This window comes from Protopterus annectens, chromosome 9.part0 (assembly GCF_019279795.1).
Source record: "Protopterus annectens isolate FY-2018-M chromosome 9.part0, PAN1.0, whole genome shotgun sequence".
In the NCBI taxonomy this organism is placed as follows: Eukaryota; Metazoa; Chordata; order Ceratodontiformes; family Protopteridae; genus Protopterus; species Protopterus annectens.
The window spans coordinates 1,279,717,188-1,279,737,274 of record NC_056743.1 but is presented as its reverse complement, the minus strand read 5'-3'; the positions used below and the strand labels follow the sequence as shown (position 1 = coordinate 1,279,737,274).

Here is a 20,087-nt window from a genome sequence, read left to right as displayed (position 1 = left end):
TTGGAGAATTTTTTTTGTTTGACCCTAGCTGGGAAGGGGGTCAGGGGAGATGATGACTTCAAAAGTGACTGTTTTGTGGTCAGATTTTACCAGTGATGATGACATTGTAGGGATGTTGCAGTGGTTACTCATGTTGGTTAATACCAAGTCCAAGATATTTTCACCTCTTGTGGGGGTGTCAACCAACTGGTCCAAGGCATTTGCATTGACAAAATCAAAGAATCTCTGAGCATTTGTGTTTTGGCATGAGTATTTCTTCCATTCTATGGTTGGATAGTTAAAGTTGCCCAGGATCAGGGTAAAGGGTTGAATTTTGATAGATTCGAAGAGGTCCAGACAGGTGGAGTGGGCATCTTGAGTCAGAGTTGGAGGCCTGTAACTAGCTATGATTTGAATAGGGGTCTTGTCAGCTGTTAACTGCACCTGGAGCATTTCCTGTTCATCATACTGTTTGACCAGCCTAGAGGTGTGTATGTCTTTTATATATATATTGCAACTTCACCCCCTTTTGTCTTGCTGCCCATGATTTGGGGTCTGAATGAATGATAGGATGAGTAACCTGGTATGGCTGGGGTGCTCTCTGCAGCTTTGAACCAGGTTTCTGTGACTGCACAAATTTCAGCTTCTTCCAGGGTTAAGAATGTTTGCAATCAGTGCAGCTTCATGTTTAGACTCCTAGGATTTAGCAGCATGACTTTTAATTTACATTTTGATGAAGTTTTCACGTAGGTAGTTTTGACCTCTTGACATTGCCTAAAAAGGCACTATGGGGGAGGCAAGAGCCTTTGCCAGGAGTCTGAAGCCCAAGGGAGACAGACACAGGCCATCACTGGGAAAGCATCAACGCTTGTCAAGCATGTCATCCCAGGCTATCAGGTGCTGGACCCCCTTGGATTGCCACCAGAAACTAAGCCAATTGTTAAAGTCAATCATTTTCTGTTTGTATTGAGGCATCATTCTGGGTGATGGTAGAATGCTGCTTAAGGCTAGGAACATACCTGCCTGTGACGCACACTCGGTGAGATCGATCATGTCTCTCTTCATATAGTCCAGGGAGGTACATCTCAAGTCATTCACTCCAACATGGACTATGTCAGAGTCATAACCGTACCTGTTGAGAGACTTGAGTGCATTGGTGATATGACGGATTCTGGCACCCGACAAACAACTAACCGTGACTTTCTCCTTATCCAGCCTGGTGAAGGGCACATCTGTGTGTCTCACAATGGAGTCTCCTATGACTAATATATTGGTTTTATGTTTAGGCCTTAGTGGCTGTGAGACACAGATGTGTGGTGTAGTGGGCAGTGGACTTTGCCTGCGTTCATGCCTCGTAAGTCTCTCTTGTTTGGGTATGCTTTTGTTGAGGACCTCTGCATATGTGGGGGGGGGTGTTGTGTAGGTGTGGGTGGTGCTTGAGGTGTGATTTTCATGTTGCCAACCTTCTCAGTGCCTGATATATTGGTTTGTGAGGGAGAAAGCAGTGACAGTAGGTGCTTGATGTAATTGCATCTCTCACAAATTGTGTTCCGATGTGGTAGCAGTAGACGGTTGTCTGTGTACATAAGGCAGTTGCTATACTGTCTCAGGATGCCCATATTGGCCAGACTGGAAGGAGAAAATTTAGGAAATTGTCCATCCATATTTGTCACAAACTGAAAGAGCTAAGAGGGTAAAGGGAGGAAGGTCTAAGAGTAGTACTAGTAAATGATGACACAAGTGTTACTAAGGGAAAACTTATAGCTGGAATACCTCAAAAAGGGTAAAAAAAAACATGCAGCTGAAAATCTGGATGCAGCAGACATTTATCTAGACTATGCTACTCAATTTTAAGGTTAAGAAATCAGTAAGAAAAAACTCAAAATGAAGCAGAGATTAATCACTTATAGTCAAAAGAATAGAACTCGCACTATGAAAAAATACAGTTAAACAGCAACGAAATGCAGTTAAACAATAATGAATTGCAGCTGATAATAATGAAATGTAGTTAATCAGTAGATTGCTTTGAAACAGTAGCTCACAATCACAACAGTAACAGACAACACAAATAAAGCAGCGATTCAGTAGAAAACTGTCATTAATTTAGTGAGGCTGCCAACAAGCAGTAGTAAATACAGCAAACATAAATGAAGTGGAAAGAGGTACAGTGTTTTTTTTTTTAAGTAGAAAGTGAAGAGACAGCAGATAATAAGATAATTCAAGGTTCAGAAGCTAAAGGGGCTGGACCTTTACTACGTTCTCACTATAAACAGAATGAGCTGATGTAATGTGACTGGGGGCAGTGTCCACTATTGGGTCTACTTCACCCTGTCGAAGGCCGACAATATCAAAGCTGATATTGTCAGCACCAAAATGTCGAAAGCGAAAGTCATCGCGCGTGTAAATGGAAATGTCTGTAAGGGGAGATTTCCATTTACTGCAATGTAGTGCGATCTCGGAGTTGGTATATTTAAGTAACGGGGGTGTGGGGGGCCTGCATAGAGCAATTTCTATTGTGTTTGGGTGTTTTTTTTTTTTTTTTGTGTGTGTTCAATGTTCAGGGGTTTCAACATTTTCGTGTCAATAATTACGCTGTCGACAGTTTGAGTTTTCAACAGCATAATATAACTGCCCAGTATCAACTTTATACTAGAGGCGGGCAACTCAAAGCCACCAAGTTTTAAGACCACCACAGCAACTGGTCAGGAGGGTGGGACAAACAAACAAAAAAAACCAGTTGCACAGATTACACATATCTACAGTAAGCAGCAACAGAAATTCGCATGGATGGCAAGTGCAAAGGCCCAAATGAAAAAGCAAATTTTAAAACAAACCAGCCAGCACTAGCATTAGAGGAAAAAAATAACTTTAATTAAAGTCAAATAACAGTCAACAGACCAGTTTTGGCTCAAAGCCTTTTTTAATGTATAACACAGACTGCATTGCCAAACCCCATATATATATATATATATATATATATATATATATATATATATATATATATATATATAGGGAAATGTGAAACAACATTTACAGATCAACCAGTCACAAATCAACACATTGTTCATAAGTGTTCATTTAAACCAGGTGGAAAAGGACCACCCAGTCTCACAATCCAGGCTTTTTCCTTTTTATTTAAAATATTGTGCCAACCAGCCTTACAGTTCCTGTTGCCACATACCCTATCGATAACAGTAAAATGGAATTGGGCAGATGAATGTTTTATGGTATGCTTATATAATGCATTGGTGAACATTTATTCCTAATAATACTAAGGTGTTCAAATATAGGTAATCTAATGGTTCTCGAAGTTTGACTTATATAAAATGCTAAACAAGTGCATGCAGCTAAATAAACTACCCAATCCATACTACAATTTGCAAATTTATTAATGTGAAATATACGGGGTGTATTTTTGGTAGTGAATTCTTAAATTTGAAATATGTGTTTACAGAATGAACTGTGACTGCAGGGAAAACATCCAATAAGTTTAGTGTCATCCAACGTACCCTGAATAATATTTGAGGATGGCATTCTACGTTTATAATGATTAAAGTAGCCACCCAATGTTTTACCTTTCCTAAAACAAAAACAACATTTAGCAACCAAATCCATGAAACAAGAGGTGTTTCGTCCATAACTCATTGTGAACCTGATACATTTATGAGAGGTCCCTTTGTTAGTATGATATATCAAATAATCCTTTCTATGTAACTTCGTTACCTAGCTACTGGTCTGAACAAGATGTGATTGAGTGTACCCATGTTCACAGAACCTAGATGCTAATTCCTTGTCATGATTATTAAATGTTCCACCAATGCATTATATAAGCATACCATCAAACATTCATCTGCCCAGTTGGATTTTAGTGTTATCAATAGGGTATGTGGCAACAGGAACTGTAAAGCTGGTTGGCACAATATTTTAAATAAAAAGGAAAAAGCCTGGATTGTGAGACTGGGTGGTCTTTTTCCACCTGGCTTAAATGAACACTTATGAACAATGTGTTGATCTGTGATTGGTTGATCTGTAAATGTTGTTTTCCTGTATATATATGGGGTTTGGTATTGCAGTCTGTGTTATACATTGAAAAAGGCTTTGAGCCAAAACCAGTCTGTTGACTGTTATTTTTACTTTAATTAAAGTAATTTTTTTTCTCTCATACTAGTGGTGGCCTAGTTTGTTTAAAACAGATATACAGTAAAACATAAGTGCAGAAAACAGTTGAAAATAAGCACTTATCTTTTTCCAGTATCACAGCAGTGCAAAATGGCAGAAGGCCTATCTCACTGCATCTTTGAACAGCGTGAGCAAATAAGTACAATTGGTTTAAAACACTGGCTATTAAAGGCAGAGAAACAAATAACAGCCCAATTATCCAATCAAAGTAACAGTGTTACAGGAATGCTTCTAGCTAGATCAAACCAGACTGATTCTTTCTGCCACAAAGAATACAGCTAGGCCTCTCTAGACAAAATATTTCACTACAAGCTCTAATGGTCACAAACAGTAACAGACAGTCAGCTCTAACAGACAGCAAAAAAGGAGACTAAAACACTTGTGCAGACTACAAAAAACAGTTTGCACAGATTGCACAGATATACAGTAAACCAGAAGTGCAGAAAACAGTTAAAAATAAGCACTTATTTTTTTCCAATATCACAGCAGAGCAAATGGCAGAAAGCCTATCTCACTGCAGCTTTGAACAGCTTGAGCAAATAAGTACAACTGGTTTAAAACACTGGCTACTAAAGGCAGAGAAACAAAAAAAACAGCCCAACTATCCAATCAAAGTAACAGTGTTGCAGGAATGCTTCTAGCTAGATCAAACCAGACTGATTCTTTCTGCCACAAAGAAAATAGCTAGACCTCTCTAGACATAAGATTTCACTGCAAGCTTTAAAGGTCACAAACAGTAACAGATATTCAGCTCTAACAGACAACAGAAAGGAGACTAAAAACAGTTGCACATATTACACAGATATACAGTAAAACAGAAGTGCAGAAAACAGTTGAAAATAAGCCCTTATCTTTTTCCAGTATCACAGCAGAGCATATGGCATAAGGCCTATCTCACTGCAGCTTTGAACAGCTTGAACAAATAAGTACAACTGTTTTAAAACACTGGCTGTTAAAGGCAGAGAAACAGAAACCAGCCCAATTATCCAATCAAAGTAACAGTGTTGCAGGAATGCTTCTAGCTAGATCAAACCAGACTGATTCTTTCTGCCACAAAAAAAAAAAAAAAAAAAAAAAAAAACAGCTAGGTCTCTCTAGATAAATGATTTCACTACAAGCTCTAAAGGTCATAAAGAGTAACAGATATTTAGCTCCAAAAGGCAACAAAAAGGAGACTAAAAACAGTTGCACATATTCCATAGATATACAGTAAAACAGAAGTGCAGAAAACATTTGAAAATAAGCACTTATCTTTTTTCAGTATCTCAGCAGAGCAAATGGCAGAAGGCCTATCTCAGTACAGCTTTGAACAGCTTGAGCAAGCAAGTACAGCTGGTTTAAAACACTGGCTATTAAAGGCAGAGAAAGAAAAAACAGCCCAATTATCCAATTAAAGTAACAGTGTTGCAGGAATACTTCTAGCTAGATCAAACCAGACTGATTCTTTTTGCCACAAAGAAAAGAGCTAGGTCTCTCTAGACAAAATATTTCACTACAAGCTCTAAAGGTTGCAAACAGTAACAGATATTCAGCTCTAACATACAACAGAAAGGAGACTAAAAACATTTGTGCTGATTACACAGATATACAGTAAAACAGAAGTGCAGAAAAAGTTTTCCAATATCACAGCAGAGCATATGGCAGAAGGCCTGTCTCACTGCAGTTTTGAACAGCTTGAGCTTAGCTAGAAAAGTTTCCTTGCATCAGTTCAAGCATGCTAATTTCAAACTGTGACTAGCTAGTCCAGTTCAGTGGCTTACAGAGACTACATAGGAACTCATTACTTCATCTTGCCGTATGTACCACCTTTTATACTTTAGCCAGCAATAAAGCATGACCATGAAAAAAACAAATTTCTGTTAACTATGATCCCCAGGTCTGTCAATGCTACCAATTACTGGCATAATATGTCCATGTAAACTTAGAGGACTTGTTACCCTTACACTTACCAACACTGAAGTTGAAGAATAGCTATCTGCCCCAGGTATTAATTTTACTAAGACAGACATTCATTTTATCAAAACCATTAGTAGATGAAATCAAAGCACCTAGTGTGCAATTGTCTGCATACTTAGAAACACACTTTTATTGAATTTAGGAAAAGAAAAGAGAGTGAGTGTGTGTGTGTGTGTGTGTGTGTGTGTGTGTGTGTGTGTGTGTGTGTGTGTGTGTGTGTGTGTGTGTGTGTGTGTGCAGTGGAGATAAAAAGCACACACACCCCTGTTAAAATTCCAGGGTTTTGTGATATAAAAAAATGAGACCACAATAAATCATTTCAAAACTTTTCCCTCCTTTAATGTGAGCTATAACCTGTACAATTCAATTGAAAAACAAATCTGTTAGGGAAAAAAATATAAAAAATAAAAAACGCACAATAAGCTGGTTGCATAAGCATGCGCATCCTTAAACTAATACTTTGTTGAAGCACCTTTTGATTTAATTACAGCATTCAGTCTTCTTGGATAGGAGTCTATCAGCATGGCACATCTTGACTTGGCAATATTTGCCCACTCTTCCTTGCAAAAGTGCTCCAAATCTGTCAGATTGCAAGAGTATCTCTTGAGCACAGCCCTCTTCAGGTCACCCCACAGATTTGTATTGGATTTAGGTCTGGGCTGGGCTGGGACATTCCAAAACATTAATTTTCTTCTGGTGAAGCCATTCTTTTGTTGATTTGGATGTATGCTTGGGGTCATTGTCATGTTGAAAGGTGAAATTCCTCTTCATCTTCAGCTTTCTAGCAGACACCTGAAGGCTTTGGGCCAAAAGTGACTGGTATTTGGAACTGTTCATAATTCCCTCCATCTTAATTAAAGCCCCAGTTCCAGCTGAGGAAAAGCAACTCCAAAGTATGATACTGCCCCACCATGCTTCACCGTGGGGATGGTGTTCTTTTCATGATGCAAAGTGTTGTATTTGCGCCAAACGTACCTTTTGGAATTGTGGCCAAAAAGTTCATCCTTGGTCTCAATCAGACCATAACACATTTTCCCACATGGTTTTGGGAGACTTGATGCATTGTTTGCAAATTTTAGCCATGTCTGGATGTTTTTCTAAGAAAAGGGTTCCGTCTTGCAACCCTACCCCATAGGCCAGACATATGGAGAATACGGGAGATTGTTGTCACATGTAGTACACAACCAGTACTTGCCAGAATTTCTTGCAGATCCTTCAATGTTGCTGTAGGTCTATTGGCAGCCTCCCTAACCAGTTTTAGTCTTGTCTTTTCATCAATTTTGGAGGGACGTCCAGTTCTTTGCAACGTCACTGTTGTCCCATATTTTCTCCACTTTTTGATGACTGTCTTCACTGTTACATGGTGTCTCCAGTGCTGTGGAAATTTTTTTTACCCTTCTCCTGACTGATTATACCTTTTTTAAAATGAGATCCCTTTGATGTTTTGTAAGCTGTCTGTGAACCATAGCTTTTGCTGTAGCAGGCAACTGAGTAAATGTCAGAGTCTCTTTAATTGATGACAGGTGTGTACCCAAGAAGACTGAATGCTGTAATTAAAGCAAAAGGTGCTTCAAAAAAGTATTAGTTTAAGGGTGTGCACACTTATGCAACCAGCTTATTGTAGGTTTTTTTATTTTTTATATTTTTCCCCTAACAGATTTGTTTGTTTTTTAATTGAATTGTACAGGTTATAGGTCACATTAAAAATAGGAAAAGTTTTGAAATGATTTATTGTGGTCTAATTTTTTATATCACAAAACCTGGCATTTTAACAAGAGTGTGTACAGTTTTTATATCCACTGTATATTCAAACTATGTGAGCTGATAGGAGAGCAATGATACATAAGATTTCTCATGAGGAGTGCAATAAACTCACTTCAGTAAGACATAAAAACCAATTGGGAAGAAAAGTTTAGTAAGTGAGAAGAGGAAATCTTCAGTATTTGGCTGTTTTTATCATGGAGATTCAGCACAGCTACAGATTCTAGTGTGATTTAGATTTAGCTTGATTTTAAAAGAAAGAAGGTTGTTTGCTTGTCTGATGGTGAAGGGAATGCTGCTCCATAGTGTAGGTGTGCTTAATGAGTATTATGACTCCCCATTTAAGCTGTTTGATTTTTGTGATTCGATTAGTTACTGATAAATTGATTGAAGGGTCCTTTAGGGTTGCTACCATTTTATTATGTTACTGATGGCTGGGTAGTTTATTAAACAATGTTAGTATTAAGGACAAAGGTCTGTGATGGCTCAGCTGGCTTAAAAGGCATTTAATTTTTAACAGAAATCATAATGTATTCTGGCTAGCGCAATACTTACATCATGTAAATTTAGTTTTCTTTATATGAAGCTATCATTTTTGTAGGTAAGTAATCATAATGTACTCGGTCGGCCTTGGTGATTTTGATCCCTCAACCCTTGGATTATGAGTATAGCATATTTCTGCTGTACCACTCTGCTGAAATGCATTATTTGAAGGCTTTTTTGCTACACAAAGTTCACAATGTAGTCTGGCCAACCTTGCAACTAATATTAAAAAATACGCTTGGAAAGGATGATTTCCTGTCTTTGTAGGTTATAGTCCCAGCAATGTTTTGCTGTTAAGAGAAAGAATACTATGTTTTAAATTATATTTTAGAGTAACAGTCATTAATGTACTCTGAACAGCTGTATAATTAATGTTTAAAACAAAAAGCTCTAGCAGAGGATGGTTTCGATCCATCGACCTCTGGGTTATGGGCCCAGCACGCTTCCGCTGCGCCACTCTGCTTTTGGTTAACAAAAAAAAAATTAAGCTTATCTTCACTGCAGCTGTAGTCCAACATTGCTGTTTCTGTCACAGAATGTTTCTGTAGCTCTTACATCATCATGTATCGGCAGGAAGCTAGACCAGTGAGGCATAGGCTGAGATAACAAAAACAGTAAGGCGAAGACTGTATTTTTAGTGTAACTGTGGAACAAATAGGAACTGGAAAGTGAAACACATCAGAGAAATGAATCAACGCCAGCTGTCAGTATCAGGCAGTTCAAATTTCCTTTTGTGTGTGCCTAATCACATGAGAGCCTGCTGGAGGGCTTCTGGTTTTATTTATCTTCCAAGTAAGACTTTGACATGTTTCTTAAAGCAACAGTTACATTTATCCCGTTTTGCATTCTGTACAATTTTGTGCCTGCCTTATCTTTTTTAATACATAAGCAACAAAAAGGAACTTAAATTTATTTGCTGTTTGCTTGTATATTTGCTGACCCTTTCTTGCCTTAACCCAGACCAGATGGCAGATAAAATGTACAGCACAAATATCCTTAATATTAAAGTGCATGAACAAAATATGGCCCATTATAAAAAAAAATGAGAAAAAGGCATACTGAAATAAAATGCAGAATGCATGTGTATTCTAATGCAGGTTGGATACAAAGAAAGAGTCTTGATACGTGCATTGAAAACAAGCTACATATAAAATAAAAGGAGTAATAAACAAAATACTGCTGGACTAAAATGAATCCTTGAATAGAAGTTATGGTCCAAAACAGAAAAAATGGGTATACTGGAGCAGATTTACAGATGAGATGATACACAGTTTAGTTTGTACGAGATTTGATAAAATGTATATAACTTGTTGCAATAACTCTAGACAAAGCTTGTGCCTTTTCTCGTTTCCAGTTACCTCAGCCTGCAGTTTAATATCGGATAATTTACCTGTATACAGGGTGTAATGTAGGCTGGAGAAATAAGAAGTCACAGTCTGGTTAAAAATTACAAAACTGTAACGTGCCTTTTGTTTAAACTATGTGTACATTACAGTTCACCACTGCATTTATGGATATAGCCGTAAAGCTCATATAAACATGGTCAAAAACAGGACAAGCATTTCTGAACATTAAACAAGGTATAAGGTTCCATGGTCTGCATAATGGTTTCCTGAGGACATCCTGAAGGTGTTCTCCAGTTTGAAAACAGACAGCACATATTAACAAAAGAAGAAAGTATGATGACTAAAAGAAATGAATATAAAGTTAGAAAGTTCAGAAATACCAGTGCATGGAAGAACAAAATACTTTTAACTGAGGTTAAGACTGGATTTGTACATGTATGGAGTACCAAAGGCTGTATATTCCTCTTTTAGCCATACCTCTCAACCTCCTACCACAACGTATCTGGACAAAGCCAGAATAATTGGGGGATAAAGCCCCCCCCCCCAAATAGGCATAGATTTTAAATATTGCTCTTATAAACTTAGAAAATTGCTAGAATAACAGGGTTTGTGCTGGCATGAATTTTCTGAAGGATATGAATTCTGAAACTCAAATGTATGTCATTATTTAGTGATTTTAGTCCTCAGTGATTTGTGAGAAAACCATATTTTTAATGAGGAACAGACTGAAAAGACAAGGCAAAAATCTGGACAGTTGATAGGTATGCTTTTAGCTCTTCCATAGCACCACTTAGGTTCATAGGTGTGTACTAGGCTAATGGCCCTGGAGCCTTTACAAGCCTAGCCCATAGGATTACCCTGGCATCGGTACCACCCAACCTTAGTTCCCAGTTCCTCTGTCGAGTAGAGCCACTAGAGTGATCCTCGGGGTTAATTTTCTATTTCCCATCCACTCATCAAGATTTCTCTTGAAGAGGGCCAGTGAGGTGCTCTACTTGACATGTGTTAAGTCTATTCCATAGTATGGGCAGTCTCTGGGTTATCAGCCTGTCCCTCCAGCATGTTCTGTTGATTGTGGTAATGAGGTTGAGGTCTATGGAGCATGTGGTGTGGAGGGATTGGGATTTCTTTAGATGTAGAATTTCTATCAGAGCTGGGTCACACATGGCTTTGTACGTCAATCAGAGATCACCTCTAAGTAGGTGATATGACTTGCTTTCATTATCCCTGTGTACTGTTCTTATTTCTCCCCACCACTGCTATCTTTGTTTTAATCATTTACAGATTGAAACGTTGAGCTCTGCCTCTGCGTTACTACCTACACATTTTGGATTCACTGTACACAGTTTGCAACTTTAACCTACTGCCCTTGTTCATCTGTATTTCCTCTTACAGTTTTCCTCTTTTCCTCTTTATCTTTTACCACTTGGATTCTTCTGCCATCTGTAACTTATTGCTTTTTCTTGATAGTTTGTTGCATCTTCTTGCAGACCCCTTCTGCAGCATCGCCTTTTTTGAGTAAGCACTCTGTAATGTTTTCTTGCCTGTCCTCTTCCCTCTGTTGTTCTGTGTTTTTTTGTCTACAATCTCTTGCCAGTATTTGGACTGAAACAAATATTATTTTAGATGTACTGTGGAGTTGGCAGCAGTTTCTGTTTTAAGAATATTTTTTTGTGAGAGAGTCAGATAGCCAAATTTGTGTGTTTTACTTGTTGACTACCTAGACATTGGCCTAGTCTGCATACTTATCTTTTCTAGCTCAAGAGTGAGGTGTTGGTTCTGGACCTCCTTTAATACTACTTGCTTCTGGTCCTCATCAGTAAGGTAAAGCTTGCTGGCTATCTTTGGAGCTGCAAAGTGAAAATCCTGACTGCGATTTGATTCAGATAGTGCATTGTTTGCATATTAAGGCAACCCTCTTTGTGCGATCTTGTGTCAATATTGTGCAGCACTGCTGTTAATAAAATCATGCATGTAATTTGGGCTAAAACAGGATACAGGCACCCTGTTAAGTGTAGATGCTTATGATTGTATTTGTTCTTGTGCCAGACTTTATAAAGTGCCCTTCATATCAGACTACACAGCTGTAACTAACAGGAGCTGTCCTAATTAGGGATTTGTGTGGCATGTATAAACTTCACAGCACAGTTGTTCTTAAAATAGAAAGCGGTTCACTGTGAATTCACAGTATAAAAGAGAAAATCAAAACTTTCACCACTGTGCCTGTGACCCTTGCAGCTTGTGTATACGCACCCCAACAATGCTGTACTCAGAGTAAGGGGAATTCTCCACATTACTGCAGATTCAGAATTAATAGGTATTACTATACAATCACACATTACTCTTACTTTTGAATATTGTACAGTCAGGCTGCAAACTTTTGCCTTGCTCGTGGGATTTGTTGTGGATCTCTTCAGACTTTATGTAACTTCTGAAGACCTTTGTCTACATCCCTAACATTTGAAGATTTCCACCCTCGCTCTCAACTACAGTCGGAGACAGTGTGGTATAACTATATCAGGCATCTCATAGAAAATGAGAAGAAAAGCATCTTTCCTGGTTTGGGGGTGGACTTCCATCCAGATACCTTCAAATGACAGCAGAATACAGAAAAGTGCCCATCACATGGGTCATAAGTAAGACTATTCTTTTTTTTTTGTTCTCCTTCTGCCTATCCCAGTGCTGTCATCCATTGCCACATTTACCAGCCTCTGCTGCAGTCGCCCAGCCTGTCTCTTTTCTAAGGCTGAGACTGGCATGGAACATGAGTGCCCTTGGGCAGGTCTGTGCCATTAACTGTTTTTACCAGGGGATTTTTTTTCATGTATGACCTGCCCCTTGAATCTACCCCCCTTGTTAGCCTGTTATATCTGAGGGCTACTTCCCCCTATGGAATTTCTAGATGAATGGTGTCCTCCTCAGGATGGGCATACACATTCTCAAAGACAGCACTTCAGTCACCTGAGGTGCTATTCGAATCACCTGGTCCATACTTAGGGCTTTGTCCCTGTATGCCATGGCACTGGCTGTAACTAGGACTATTCTTGAAAGGACATTTTCACAGTTATGAAAAGGTAGTATCATTACCCCACTCATAAAGGAAATTGAGCTGCAGACCTAGAGCTCTGTTCATCCAACTGACCAACATTATTTATTTATTTATTGACATTTGTTGACAGGGAAAGTCCACTGGGTCAGGAACCCATTTTCAGTGGAGGCCCAGGAAGAAAAGCTCCACTACTGAAAGATGTACATAGTTAAAGGCATTAAACAATTTTAACAAAGCAAATTGTATAGGTTAAGTAGTACAACGGGTGTTAATGAAATTGGCAGAGTTATTATATAAATATGCATATGTCAACAATTGACAGAGTCGATGTATTACATATACTAGGCACAAAGTGCCAAAATTATCATATGATTTATCAAGGTGTGTTCAAAAGAACTTTTGAATTGCTAATCTAGCTAGGAACAGTTGAATTGTAAATGTTTGAAAGAAGGAGGGGGGGGAAGTAGTGCAACAGTAAATAATAAAAGATAAGTAAGGGGATATTACGGCATTAAGGTATTAGAGATAAAGGGAAAGAGAAGGTAAAATATAATTGGAAATGTGGTGTGGGAACATGCTGGGGAATATAGTCAAAAACAGTCATACATCTTCTTTACCCAGAGCTAATTTGCATATAGTAACCAACAGGGCATCAGAACATGAATATGGTACACTCACTGTGATGCTGCATGCTGTCAGGTTTGTTAATAACCTTAGGTGACAGTGCCCTATCGGAAGGGTAATATGGCATGCTTGTTCAATATCAGGCAAGGTCTATAAACTGCTCCTTGAGGCCACTTACTTTAGCACCCAATGGAATTTTTCAGCTACAAAGAATTTTGGAACTTTTTAAGTGTTTTTCTTCAGTCTGCAAGTTCTTCCTGTGCGAAGATACCTCTACAGCATCACAGCCACATGCAACAACATGTCTCATTAGGTTTTCAGTTTGTGGTACAAACAAATCATATTTTGTATTATAAACATTGAAACAAATAAAATTGCAGTCTTTTCACTTACAAAATGAGTGCTCAAGTCTCAGATCTTGCTCTCACGTTTGATTTTTTTTACATTTCTTACTTGCACTTTTCTGTACTATTTATCTCCTTTCCTGCATCTCTTCGTTTTTGCCTCAGGCATCTTCATCACAACTGCCAATATCCCTGAATATGTCTGGAAACTTGTCTGAAGTTTGGAGTCTCTGGATTCAAAAAGCTGAGCTATATCTCTGATTACACATTTGGACATCCAGTGGTACCAAAAACAGCCATTGAAATCATCTCAGACTCTTTTGCAAGATTAACTGGCTTTCCCTCCACTTAAAGCAGAGTACTTCTCTTATTCTTTTCAAAGATAGCTTGGATAATTTTCTAGTCAAACTAAAGAAAACACAGTTGGAAGTTTCTTACTTCCGTGAATGTCTCGCTCGTAAAATTGTACCGAAACGTTTGAGACACTATCAGTATCCCACAGGGCTGGTGGCTAATTCCAGCTTTCATAAGGATTTGATTGAGTTGTTTGACTGACAGGGTTTTGAACTGTTGGAAGTTATGATTAAACATTATTCCCTGTCGGTTGATACTATAAGTAAGCAGGTGGTTGAGCTTGATGAACAGATTAGGCATGATAAGGAGTTTTTCCGTTTTAAATTCGATTACAATCGAGTTTTTTCTAGTTTAGACCAATATCTAGTTAAACTCAAAAATAACAAAATTAAGAAATTGGACAGAGACACTAAAGCTTATAACAGTGGTGTGGCATACCCTTCACCATCAGCAGCACAAGTCTGACATGGTTACAAGCCTGTTAATTCATCTACAGTTAATAGATCTTCAGTGTTGGACTCGAGTGTAAATCACTTGGATATTCAACCATCAAAAAATTCACCCCCTTCTATCAGTGTTCCAGTTAATGGTTCGGTCACACAACCCGAATTAAGATGGAGTGAGAGACTGCAAAATAAAAACAATTTGGGGCAGAATAATGAGAATGCATATAACCCTAATTTTTTAGGGGCAAGACCAAAACAAACAACTTTGCAGTTTCAGCAGAAGTCAAAGCAGAAATCCAAGTTTTACAAGACTTGAGTTTTGACTCTTCTATTATTTCATTAGGGCAAGATATTTATGCCCCTGATATTTTAGATAGCACTGCTGATTTTTCTAATTGCTTGACTGCCATGCCGACTTGTATTGATAACTGTTTTCAATCATGTAATGATACATCTGTTCAGTTTTCTAATTTCAGTTTAGATGGTCTTTGTAGTGTAACCAATTTAAATGGTGACCATTCCACCTTTCAAAATGGTTCGGGTCCCAATATTTTACTTAATGACGATGGTGATTTTAAAGTTTATAATTATTCTTTGGTTAATATCACCCGTGAAATGTTTGAACTTTTTTCTAAGGGATACACTTATGTCCCGCCCCAGAAATTAGATGTGGTGAGGTCTATTATTGATCTTAAATTGTTCACCAGGAAACTTAATTTCAACCTTATGATGGGTTGGAATAGTACTGTTAATAGTGATACATTCAGAATTTCTAGTGTTTTTAACATCCCCTTCTTCAAATGTTTGAACTCATGTGTGAGTTGGATATCCGTTATAGATTCCAGTCTGAGTACCATTATATGCTTGGTAGTGCAGATTCTATAAAAGAGAAGGATTGTATTGATTTTATTAAAGTCCATGACCTTCGTGTGTGCAAACCAGATAAAGGTAGGGGTATGGTTGTATTTGATAGGATCGATTATGTCAACTGGATGTTAAAACTATTGAACAGCTCATCTTATTTAGTTAGCTCACATTCTGAAGTTAATACAGCGTATTTGCATATAAAGAATACCTTGGAAGAAATGTTTATTGAAGGGAGGATTGATCAGAAAATGTTCAATTATATGCTTACTGCATACCCTAGATTCCCAAGTCTCTTTGGTATTCCCAAAATTCATAAGGACGTTCTAGATCCCCCTTTGCGCCCACTGGTTGACAGCAGAGGCTCACCTACATATCCGTGTGCTAAGGTCATAGATGCAATTTTGCAAAAATTTCTAGTTAAAGAAAAGCAAATCTGTAAAGACTCATGATCTTTTCTAGAGAAAATCAATGAATTGCCCTTTGACACTAAGCACAATTTTTAACTATAGATGGCAAAGATTTGTATACCTGTATCCCGCACGAAATTGCTAGTGATTGGATCAGGCAGGATTTAAGAGCAAGTGGTTGTGATAGGAGTGAGCTTGATTTGGTTGATGAACTTCTAGATATTGTTCTTAACAATAATTTTTTTATGTTCAATGACGAATTTTATTTGCAAAAAGTAGGGGTAGCAATGGGCTTCCCTTGTGGTTCTAGTATAGCTAATTTGGTAATGGCTCATTGGGAACACTCATTTGTTTTATCCAATTCTGACTACAAGGACAGACTGATTTTTTATACACGTTATCTTGATGATATTTTTTATCTTGCTCAATGGTGACAGAGTCATTAGTGATATGTTAGTTTATTACCTTAATGGTTCCACAGAATTTCTTAAGTTTACATCTACTTTTAGTACTGAGTCTGTAGCTTATTTGGACATTTTACTATCTAAAAATCATCTACTTCAGAGATATACAGCTAAGATTTATAGAAAAAGTTCATATTCTAACGCTTTTTTGCATTACTCTAGCTGTCATCCTCAGCACCAAAAGCGAGCTGTAGTGAAGGGTCAGTTAGTCAGGGCAGCCCGTATTTCTACTCTTGACAGTGACTTTCATGACGAATGTTGCTTGTTAAAAAGTATGTTCATCCATCGAGGCTACCCTGAGAATATGATTAATGAACTTATGGAAGAAGTGGTGTCTAAACGGACTAGGCAGTTGTTTAAACCATTATTAAATATTAATAATGTGGAAGTTGTACAGGAGAGTAGTTCCGTGAATGTCACGGTTGGCGATATTAGTACAACTTGTGAACTTATGTTCCAAGTGCCATCTTTTATCACTACTTACAGTATCAATAGCAAGTTTTGTTATGACATACTATGTAAAAACTGGGCCATTTTTAAAGGTGACATCAGTATCTTTAATAAAGTTGGTGATAGACCAGTAGTGACTTATAGCAGGGCAAAAAATCTAAAGTCCTTATTGGAACAACGTCAACGTACATACCCAAAAACACCTGGTATGTTTAAGTGCCAGTCTTGCAAATATTGTCAGTACGTAATTGAATCTAATAGATTTAATATACATAATTATCAATACTTTTTGAAATGTCGAGTTAATTGTAATTCTACAATGATAGTTTATTTAGCGCAATGTCAGAATTGTTCATCATTTTATATTGGGAAGACGGAGAGACGTCTTTGTGACCGTCTTTATGAACACACTTATGCAATTCGGAAGAATAAACTCAAGAATGCTTTAGCTAAGCATGTCAGCTCTAATCCGGACCATAAATTTAAATTCATAATAATAGACCAGATTAGTGAAGACTCTAGGGGTGGTCCCACTCCAATAAAGTTGGAAGAATTAGAACTTATGTGGCAAGTTAGATTAAATGCATATAATACCCCTGGACTTAATGAATGCTGTTCCATTAGTAGTATTTTAAAACTCAAAAGTTTATTAAGGTAGTTCCATGTTCATTTTTAGTTATGATCATTAATTACTTTTCTTATATTTATGAGAATTTGTTGAGCTGATACTTTGAATTGTTTTATTTCAACTATTCAGCAGTTGAAGGTGGTGTGCAAGTTGGATATCGAATTGATCGTTTCTTTATGCTTTTAATGACGTCAGTGTCTTTAAATATTTTTTAATTGTTTTTAATTGTTTAATTGCTTTTATTGCTCATTTGAGCTGTTAATTTGTTCAGTATTTATGCTTGTGGTTTGTGAATACATTTTGTCTGATGAAGTTTGAGCACAGCCTCAAACGAAAAGCGCTTAACAATATTAAAGGATTTTATTTATTCTTGTTGGTGTGTGCTGCTTTGCCTGCCTCAGTCTGCTTTTGTGGATATATAACTATAAATTCATCCTTGGTTTAGAACCAATGGCCATCATAGATAAGAGAAACATATAAGTACCCAATGTACACTTGTGCAGCCTGTCTTTGAAGATTCATTTTACAAAGTTTAAGAACTTTTCTTAAGATCCTCACAAATCAGTGGCTTATGAACCTATGAATATCACTATGAGTGGAATCACAAAGATGCCAGAAAAGGTGAAATGTTCCTTCATGTGACAGGTAAGGCAATAAAGGTATTTAATACTTTTATCCAGAAATAGGAGGTAAGAGATAAGTTAGTAATACTAAAAAAAATTTTAGGCATATTGTGACACAAAGAAGAATTTTCTAAATGCAAACCATTTATTTTTTACTAGAAATCAAGTAGCTGAAGGCTCTATAGATGCTTATATGGCTGAGCTGAAATGTGAAGCAAATAACAGTGAATTTGGAACTTGCACAATACACTGAGTTAAAGGCTAGAACTGTGTATATTATCAAAAATTATCAAGATAAGTTTGGTGCCATGGAGTTAGAGGGGTGATATGACTGTGATACAGCTAGCCTGTGTTTGGTTAGTGGCAAAGTTTCATGATAGAACAGGTGGGGAGGATGGTAGTGAGTGATAATTACACCCTACATATCCTGGGTGGAGAGACAGGTGGCTGTGTTTCATAGCTTGGGTGATGCCTATAGGGAGCACTAGTTGTTGTACCCACAGTGTATGATTTGATTGTGCACATTCTACATAGCAGTGCACCTCTTTCCCAGGGAGGTAATTTCAGGTAGTACACATGTACCCACTGGCCAGCAGCAATTGTCTAGCTGAAGTAAGCCACCACAGGCATAGGGTTCCAAGGGATTAGGAGGCAAGTTCCCAGGATCTCAGAGGCTGACCTGTTCGCAACCATTTGATCCCCATCTGGGGAAGTGAATGTACTGATTAAGCTCACCAGGTGGGAACCTGGTCGGTCACTGAGCTCTTACTAGACTGGAGGTGCTTGGTTTCCTCCTCCAGGTAAAGGAACAGATGGGTCAAGTTGATAATGGTATGGGAGCCAGGGAGCAAGATCTTGTGGAAGAGGATAACTATACTACATCTAGAAAAATGGAAAAAAAAAAACACTGTACTACACTGGAATGAAACCCACAGCATTCACAAGCAAAGACGTCCCAAATAAGAAATCAGCAGGCTGGAAACATAATGCAGCAGTTTTGTTTCTGTTTACGCAAAAGACTTGTTCAGAATAACAGCTCTCATTACAAAATGGTTTAAAAAGATGTACTAATAAATTATATTCTAACTTTCATAGTTTTGCTGCTTTATTTTTTTAAAATGCAGTTAATATTTGTAGTATGACTGAGGCCAAGAAACAGGTTAGCCCATAATCTGAAGTGCTAGCACACTTTTTTGATTTCTAGCAAGTTGTGGCCCTTTGTAAAGTTACAAAATCCATTTAGTCTAATACAAAATAAGATTTTTTTTTAAATTGGTACAATTCTTAGAATGTTTCTATACTGCATTTTTTAGATAATTATTTCTGATGGCTAGCACATGATCATATATTATCTGTGATAATTTTCTCTGTCTTTACCTACATAGTACACTTCATATGTCACAAGCTCAAGATATACAAATCTATAACAAGCATACTGGTGTTTCTCCCCAATTGTTTTGTTGTACAAGACAGAATTTAGGCATAAAGTGTCATACTCCATGTGATAAACCAAGATGCTGCCAGCCCCAGCTAGCTGGAATTTTATAAATAATTATATGTCTCTTGAAAATATTAATATAATTGGTATAGAATTGTGACACTGCCAGCCCAGCTAGATAGAATTTTGTAAATAATTCTGTGTCATTTGTGAATAGTAATAATATTTATATGCTTGCCATAAAAATGTAAGAAAACTATATCTTCTGTTACTGAGCTTCAAGAGTGTAACCATAATGCACCCTGCTGGAAATGAGCAGAATTTATTTTATTTATTTTACATTTGTTAACCGGGGGTGTCTGACTGAGCCGAAAAGGCCCTTTTTCAGCAGAGGCCCTAGGAGAAAATCTCCACATAGAAAAATTACAGATACATTTAGATATTTAGACATGATCAGTATACACAGAAATTACAATAGACATGTTTTTACAGTGGTATGCAGCACATCAATAGTTACAGTGGAGAGAACAAACAAGAAAATCTTAATTTAAAAATAAAGGTAATTAATAGATTTGTGGTGTACAGTTGAAATTTGGAACATAGGTAGAATACATACATAGTGCACAGGT

The 20,087-nt window shown here is 37.5% G+C and overlaps 1 non-coding gene across 1 annotated transcript; it reads right to left on the bottom strand.

Annotated features, from left to right (window-relative positions):
- Positions 1-8,809: 8,809 nt before the first annotated feature.
- TRNAM-CAU lies at positions 8,810-8,881 on the bottom strand. The gene has a single exon. It is a non-coding gene; the product is annotated as a tRNA-Met (tRNA).
- Between the last annotated feature and the right edge of the window lie 11,206 nt (positions 8,882-20,087).